Source organism: Notamacropus eugenii, chromosome 4 (genome assembly GCF_028372415.1).
Source record: "Notamacropus eugenii isolate mMacEug1 chromosome 4, mMacEug1.pri_v2, whole genome shotgun sequence".
NCBI lineage: Eukaryota > Metazoa > Chordata > Mammalia > Diprotodontia > Macropodidae > Notamacropus > Notamacropus eugenii.
In genome coordinates, this window is record NC_092875.1 from 291335715 (window position 1) to 291344891 (window position 9177).

At 39.7% G+C, this 9177-nt stretch overlaps 1 long non-coding RNA gene across 1 annotated transcript in view; it reads left to right on the plus strand.

Annotated features, from left to right (window-relative positions):
• Positions 1 to 8915, plus strand: part of LOC140498428 (uncharacterized) — a 36195-nt gene extending 27280 nt beyond the window's left edge. Inside the window, exon 5 of the long non-coding RNA XR_011965092.1 lies at positions 7755 to 8915. This is a non-coding gene — a long non-coding RNA (uncharacterized lncRNA). The remainder of the gene's footprint in view (positions 1 to 7754) is intronic.
• Positions 8916 to 9177: the final 262 nt, after the last annotated feature.

The following is a 9177-nucleotide window of genomic DNA, read 5'->3' on the forward strand; positions in this document are numbered from 1 at the left end:
TACCCTTGAGCTCATTGTATTTACATTGCAAATGCTCTGTACATAGCAAAGCAGTTATGAGGCCCTGGAATTGGCACTTGTTTGGAGTGCTCTAAATTCATAGAGGAGCTGGAAGTAAGTTTCTCTAAATGGAGGGAGGGAGGGCAAACCTCTTCCCGCCCCCCAAAATAAAACAACCCTGAGAGCCCTGTGATATCTCTAGGAAAATCTCTCTTTTTGCCAGTGCAGATATAAAGAGTCTATCCTAAAAGGAAACTTAAGTGAAGCTCTTGCTCAAAGCCTTTCTCTTGTCAGGTAAAGGTGATGGATCTCACCTGTGTAACTCTGGGTAAGTCATTTAACCTTCCAAGGGTTCAGTTTCCTCATCTGTGAAATGAAGGGGTTGAATTAAAGGTCTTCAAGGTCCTTTTCAATTCTAGATCTCTGCCTAAGAATCACAGGCAAAATGTCAGCACCAGTAGTTTCTAAAAAGAGCAAACTGACATATTTTGCTGGCTTATACAGGCAGTTCCAAAGTGTGACATGCATATGTCTGTATGAGACCTCTGTAGACCTTTTAGCCTCTTCTCATCAACTTGACTCTAATGCCATATATCTCATTAATAGCACTGGAAGTTGATGCCTGGAGGATTCTTATCTCCTGAAACTACCTCTAAAATCTTTCCATAGCTAACCAAACTCTCCCTGTGGCAGAGCACGTGACTTGGCCTTAGGTTAGATAATCACAGTTGCTATAAGATTAGTCCCTAAATTTCTCTCTATTATTCAACATATCTCCCAGGTTTTTATTCTTCTTTTAAAGGTCTAATAGCACTGGGAAGTCAAAGGTATTAATTTGCTAACTTCTTAATGTAAAAGGGTTTATCAGTGAATCCATAAGCATTTTTTAGGCTTTATGGGGATTATCAGATGGCTTTCCTCTGAAATGGGATATCTAGAGAGCCCAAGGGAAGTAGGAGTAAGGGAATGGGAGAATAAACATAAAGGGATAGTTGCTGTTGTTCAGTCATGTCCAAGTCTTCGTGATTGCATTTGGGGTTTTCTTGGCAAAGATGCTGGAGTGGTTTGTGATTTCCTTCTCCAGCTCATTTGATAGGTGAGAAAACTGAAGCAAACAGGGTTAAGTGACTTGCCCAAGGTCACACAGTAAGGATTGGTGACACTATTCACGGGGCTCTTGACTTGAGGGTCCTGGGCTATCACCATGCAAGTCTAATGGGAGGTGGGAGTCAAAGTAGTGGTTTGCCTTGTGTGGCACAGGTTTCCTGTCTCTCCGTAGTACCTTGCTCTTCAGGAAGGCTAACTTGCCTTCTTCCCAGTTGATCAGGAGATAGTAAGAGTTCAAGACTACTTCTTAGAGGACATGGACCACACCACCAAAGCTAAGTGCTACATGCTTTCATTTCAGAACTAGGAAGGCAGGGTTTAGGGATATAGGATTTAGAACTGAAAGGGAATCAGTTATAACCCCCTCATTTTATAGAAGACCAAAGTGATTAGTTTAAGATTACACAAATAGGAAGTAGCAGAGCAGAGATCTGAACCCAGCTCTTGATACTAAGATGTATTTAGACCCACTGGTGGCAAAATATGTCTCCAGAACATAGGTCCTTACTCAGAATCTGTGATCCAGTCAAGTGAATCCTTCCATGCAAAGATGATAGGAGATTGCATATTGGAAATCCACAGATTTGGCCAAGGACTTACTGGAGACACATATATCTTCCCTCACTTTTCCCCATACTTGGAATATATTCCTTCCTTACCCCTGCCTCTTAGAATCCCTGATTTTCTTCAAAGATCAACAGCCACCACATGAGGCTTTTCCTGATACCCCCAAATGCTAATGTCTTGACCTCCATTACCATACTATATATTTTGTATGCACTTTTACATGGACATGTTGTCTACACTGATAGAACATAAACTCCACGAGGTGGTGATTGTTTCACTTTAGCCTTTGCCTCCCCATTGCCTAGCATAGTACTTGGCATGTGATTAATACTAACAAATTTTTGTTGATTGATTCCTAGATCTGTAATTAGAAGGCAGGATGCGGTAGTAACCATATCATCTCCAAGTCTTTTTCACTTCAAAATAAAGTATTTTACATATAGGAACTCTTCTTAAAACTCATAAATTATTCTTGAATAAAAGTGTAATTTAGTTTGCAAGAACATTGTCTTCAGAGTATTACAGTGGGTTAGGAATCTAGAAGTTTGTGTCCTAATTATTACCTCACTTTGGATTATATCTGACCTTGGCAGGCAAATGAATGTTAGCTCCGTGCTTTATAGGACTGAATAATTAGCAGTACAATAGTTCCTATATTCTCTACTAAGATTCCATAAATGAATGCCTTTAAGGCCTCTGAGATCATCAGGTGAAAAGTGTAAAAATGCTCTTTTTTCCTCCCCTAGTGGTTCCCTTAGATCAGATTAAGTGCCAAGGTATTCATTCTTTCAGTCTACAGGTGGGACTAGACTTGTGGAAATAATAAATCACAGTCATTATCCCTCTAATAGTACCTGATTACTTCCCCCTCAAAGGATATTGCTAAAATACTTCCACCACTACTATTAGCCTCAACTGGGATTGTCATAGAAAAGAGGCAATTAACAGATAGCACACAGGATAAGGTTTTTTAGAAAGAAGACCCCAAAGCTTAAAGTTTTAAAAGCGTATTAGATTTAATCTGAAGGACCAGACAGACACAGGAAAAAACCTTCCCTCCAATAAGATCCTGGCTTACAGATAGGCTGCTCATAAAGCAATATTTTTTACAAAATGAACATACAACACATAGGGCAGTGGAAAGTATTAGACTCAGAGGCAGAGAATCTGGGTTCAAAATCTAACTTGACCTTGGGCAAGTCAAGAGACTTCTCTACATCTTTGTTTTCTCATTTGTGGAATAAATGAGTGAATCAACAAATCTGTAAACTGAGGGAGTTGGACTTTGATTGTCTCTTAAGGGTCCTCCCAGCTCTAAGCCCCTAATCCCATGATCTTGATATGTCCAATGACCATGATATGTCATTTTCATGTATATCCTACTTGATTCTAACAACAGCTGAGTGAAGTGGATGTCAGAAATGCCATTTCAATAATTTGAGAATCTGTGATGTCAGTCACATGAGTATAGATTACAATATTTCTTTGACTTAGGGAAAAATCTTCAAGTCTTAATGGAGCCCATGTCAACCTCTTTGAACTTATTTGGGGCTTCACACTTCCCCAGCAATAGTTGGGATTGTTTTGAGCAGTGAGATTATGGAACAGATCTCGGGTAGGTTGAGTTAACTTTGCCCCCTGGTGGAGTGATTTGGGACCCAGCTGTGTGCCTTTTTGGCACACAGGAGGATAGAAAATCGGCTCTAGTACTCTTGAGACCCCAGAGAACTTTCTGCCTCTTTATAGGTGACTTTTACTTTCTAATATCTTCCTTTGGATGGCTTTTAACACCTATGGGAACTGCTTTTTCCCATAACATATGAATGTGTTCCCCAAAAACATATGAATATGTTTTTATTAAATGGATTGTTTATTTGAACCCTCAGACTCTGATTGATCCACTAGACCTGAAATGGAGTGGTGACAATGACAAGGCTGCTCATAAGGCTTTGAGACCTCAGGATTCTTCCCTATTCTTTGACTTAACACCTGCAACTTCCATTTGCAGAATCTATTATTTAGAGCCCAGAAGACAGCAACAGCATAATGTGTAGACAGCTGGCCTTTGGGTTAAAAAAGACCTGGGTTCAAGTCCTGGTTGTATGACCCTGGCAGGTCACTTAACCTCTCATTGGTCCCTAGCAGCTCTTAAAGACTATAAAATGAGGAGCAGGTGCGGGAATCAAGGAGGAAAATCAGATCCAATAGAGGAATTATTTGAGATAACTTTGCAATAGCCTCAGTCAATAGATTCTTTATCAACATAATATTTTTAAATTTTTTTCTTTCTATTAATTAGTTAATTTTAAACATTCATTAAAAAAATTGAGTTCCAAATTCTTTTCCATCTCTCTTCTACCCTTTGAGAAGAGGGGAGAAAGGGGACCTCATAGTGAATGGCCTCAATTTTTTTTCTGTAAAGTATAGGGCAAGGTTCTTGGCTGAGAGGGGGAGGGAGAGCCATTGAGGATTAAAGGAGGGATGAAAAGTTTTGGAAGAGCCATTGTGGAGGGTAGGATAACGATTTGATAAGAGAGATATAGTTGGGTTGCCTAGCAGCAGTGAGGGCCTACTTGAGCAGGTAGAGTTGTATTGTAGGTTGTATAGTAGATTGTATTATAGGTTATATTGTAGGTTCTATTGTAGTGAACTCAATTAGAATGGTTGAATGATTTTCTCTACCTTCATTTAACAGTATATAAGTAGGAGTAAAGGTGGCAGACGGTGGAAGTGATCTAGGACTGAGGTTTGGTAGAGTGGTAGAGATGATAATGGGGCTAGAGACTCGTGAGAAGAGACAATGTAGAATTGAACTGGTTCACCAAAGGATTATGACAGAAAAAAAAAGAAGAGAGGCAAGTGCAGGGGAGATGGCCCAAGAGAACTGAGACATCAAGGTGTGAACAAAGAGTGCAGAGGCAGAGGGAGAGGTGGAAAGCCAGTAGATCATGGCCAGATAAGGGTTTTTGGAATTCTGGAATTGGAGCATTTGTGGGTGATGGTAATGTCAAGGATATGACCATCTTTGTATGTGGCTGAGGGGGGTGGAGGAGTATACTGGTCATGGGAAGTAAGTAGGTTGAAGAACTGTATGATTAGGGTGTTTGAGGATAAGTCATTATGTATGTTGAAGTCCCTAATATGAGGGAAGGAGTTGGGGAGGAGAGAAAAATTGTAAGCCAGTTACTGAACTCATTGAGGAAGGAAGGGGAGTGATCTAAAGACAACAGCTACCAAAATTTTGATTGGGTGGAGGACAGATTACTGAATGACAGGGATAGGGGAAAAAATCTGTAAGTGGCAATGGGGAGCAAGGAATATTCTAACTTTCCTTTCTCAACCAGTGAACTGAGGGCAATGAATGAAGGGGCAGCGATACTGGAAAAGATGGTTGTAGAGGGGGAGTCAGGTTTCAGTAATAGCTGGAAGATGGAAGGAGTACTAGAGGAAAAGATTTAAGATGGAGAGAAGTTTGTTGCCTATGGAACAGGCATTTCAGAGGGCACAGCAGAAAGAGGGAATGACATTTAGTTGGTACTCTTGGGTGGAAGGATTGGGGGTTATGGGAATAAGGAATGAGGAGGTGAGGTGAATGGGAATGGAGTTTGTATGATGACCTACAAGGGTTCAGAATCAATGAGATGTGTAGGGTATGACTGGGTGTAAGAATATTCATCACTGAGTGGAAGGCACCACTCCTCTTCTCAGAGGAGGCCGAAGACAAGTGGAACATGAAATGGCAGACAGATTGTCAGAGGGGAGAACTTGTTTACCAGTCTTCCCTCTGAGGGCTGAAGATTAGGCAGAAGATCAAAATCTCACTTTCCACTGTCTATTTTGGTCCCCTTCCCTCAAGGGACAGCAAGAGATGGAAGGCCTGATTGTTCCTCTTTGTACCATAGTTTCTTTACATCCTAACTAGAGATCAGACTGGCATCAGGAGGTGAAAGTTGCCTTGTGCTGGCATGGATGGAATTGGTCCACTGGCCTCTAGCAGTTTCCTGTCATCATGTACAGCAGGAGATGGAGAACCCACACCATGCACTGTATACTATATCCGAATTATCAAACATGTTGCCCACAAAACTCTTGAGTGTGGCCCGAACAGGATTAAAATATAGTTCCTCTCTGATTTTAATTTGTTTATGTGTTAGCAAATAAAATAAGTATATAGATAATTTATACCTGATAAATGATCTATTATGCATGCATGATAAATAGCTTATTTTGCATGGGTGATTATAATGTTAATGGAATGGGAAGATCTTTCCCACCCATTAATAGGCCCAAGTGACCTGCTTTGAAGTTGACCCAACTGACTGCTGTGATGGAGCCTGAGTCATATAGAGCACATGGTGGGAGGAGCTTGCCAATTGGGTGGAGCAGGAAGTGAGAGTGAGGCAGAGCTGGGAGAGAATGAGGCAGAGCTGAGGCAGAGCAGCTAGTGTGAGTGAGAGAGGGAGGACTTTTGCCTAGGGGAGCCTGTTTGTGGGGAGGCCTAATGGAGGGAAGGCTTGGGGGTGTAGGTGCTCCCTGGATTAGAGGTGTGTATAAACTTCTAGGTGGAAGAGGAGTGGTGCCTTCCACTCAGTGATGAATATTCTTACACCCAGTCATACTCTACACATCTCATTGATTCTGAACCCTTGCATTTCATCATACAAACCCCATTCCCATTTACTTCACTTCCTGATTCCTTATTCCCATACCTCTCAATTCTTCCACCCAAGAGTACCAACCAAATGCCATCCACCCTTTCCACTGTGCCCTCTGGAATGCCTGTTCCATAGGCAACAAATTTCTCTTCATGGTGGAATTGGCTTTCTGGTATCTGAATAAATATTTTGGTTTTGCTTTGAGGAAGAGAGTTATTTATATTTTGTGAATTTACCCTGGAAATACGCTTGCATATTCATGGTGGCTGCTATGGGTATTGCATTAACATTATAGTGATGAACTACATATTACATATGGATGACAAATAACACTATACATGTGTGATAAATTTATATATGCTGTGTAAATGCAGAATATACATGATGTATTTTACTATATACTACAGTGTATTTACACATATATTTTATAGCATATATATATATAAATGATAGTATATTTATGTATACCTTATATACTACATATCATTTTGTTGTTTAGTCATTTTAGTTGTGTCTAACTCTTTGTGATCCCATTTGGGGTTTTCTTGACAAAGGTACTGGAGTGGTTTACCATTTTTTTCTCTAGTTCATTTTACAGATGAAGAAACTGAGGCAAACAAGATTAAGAGACTTTCTCAGGGTCATGGAGCTAGGAAATATCCAAAACTGGATTTTCTGGATTTGAACTCAGGACTTCTTGATTCCAAGCCCAGCATTCTATCCACTGAGCCACCTACCTGCCCATTATATACCATACAATAGAGTATACATGTATAGTGATATATTAGTCTTCTTTGGCAACCAAGGATGAACACAATAGTAATATATACATTAATATACATTATATACTAGTACATTATAATATATTATGCTGTACTATGTGCTATACCATATATGATATTTAACACAGAGAATGCTATATACCAATGGCATCAAACACAACAAGAATCTCTGGCTTGTATATTGACTTAGAAAACCACATATTAACATTATGTTCTATTCTATTTTTATTTTGTTAAACATTTATCAATGACATTTTAATTTGGCTTACCGTACTTGGAAGTTTTACACAGTTGCAGGCTGGGAGTTTTACACTACAGACTACACTGCAAATCACATACTATGTACGAGCATGTACAATGTGCTGCTAAATGGTGCGGTGGAGAGAGCGCTGGGCCTGGAACTAGACCCTCACTAGTTTTATGACCTTCTATTTGTCTTAATTTCTTTATCTATAAAATGGGGATATTAATGGCACCTACCTCTCAGGTTATTGTGAGGATTAAATCTTTTAATATTTGTAAAGCCCTTAGCAAGTGCCTCATATACAGTAAGTGCTATGTAAATGCTAGTTGTTGTTATTACTTATTATCATTATTATATTATACTTACACGATGTGTTGGCGTATGATTTTCTGTTTGCAGATGATTGTGCACTCAGCTCAGCCTCTGCTGCCTGTGCTCATTTTGGCTGAATAATCGACACCAAGAAAACACAGGTGCTCCATCAGCCACCACCGCACCATCCAAATGTGGGACCATCGGTTACAACAGATGGAGAAGTTTTGAATGCTGTGGATAAGTTCACTTACCTTGGTAGTGTACTTTCCAGGGATGCACACATTGACAATGAGGTGGATGCATGCATTGCCAGAGCTAGCTCAGTGTTTGGGAGGTTCTGAAGAAAAGTTTGGGAGAGAAGAGGTATTTGACTACCAAACTGAAGGTCTACAGAGCCGTTGTGCTGACCTCATTGTTGTATATCTGTGAAACATAGACAGGAAACTGAGTCGCTTCCATTTGAACTGTGGAAGAGTCTGAGGATCACCTGGCAGGATAAGGTACCAGACACTGAAGTCCTTGCTCGAGCTAAACTGCCAAGCATTCAAACTATGCTTCAGAGAGTGCAACTCTGATGGGCTGGCCATGTTGTTCAAATGCAGAATGTATGCTTGTCAAAAATACTATTTTATGGAGAACTTGCATGGAGCAGGTGATCCCATGGTGACCAGAAGAAGAGATACAAGGACACTCTCAAGAATTTTGGATTTGACTGTGCAACCTGGGAGATGCTGGGACAGGACCGCTCAGCATGGCATGCCCACACCAGAAAATTCTGCTTTGAGCAAAGAAGAATTGAGACAGCACAAAGTAAACTCAGGATATACAAATTTGGGATATCCACCCCAAATATTCACACAGACAATCTGTACCTAAACTGTGGTAGAGTATTCTGAGCTCGTATTGGTCTGATCAGCCACAGTCAGACACACTGAAATTTCACTTTATCATGGTGATGTCATTTTGGTCCTCTTCGAAGGTGAAGGACAACAACCAATCAACATAATATAGTCTATAGTATAGTTTACACTGTGTATACTACACTATACTTTATTATCCTGTGCCATACTATACAATGTTTTGTATTATGCTGTATGTAATACTATATACTATGTCATACATCAGAGGTGTCAAGCTTGTTGCTAAGTGTGCAAGCTACCTGAAAAACTTCCCAGGGCAGCCCTAACCAGATTCAAATATAATTGGAAAATGTTTAACAAAATAAATAAAAATATAATATAGCATAGATAAAGGAAATTTGTGGTTTTCTAAGTTAACATGTGATCTGCAGGAACCAATTTTTATTTGAGTTGGACAACCCTGCTATATAGTACATAGTAGATAGCATATACCACATAATCTAAATACTATAATATACAGTATATTTTACTATATGCTATATGGTAGTATATACTATACTTTGTATGCAATATTCTTCAGAAAACTATATCCTATATATTATTCCATTCTAGACAGTATAGCATTTAGTATAGTATACAGTTTGTAA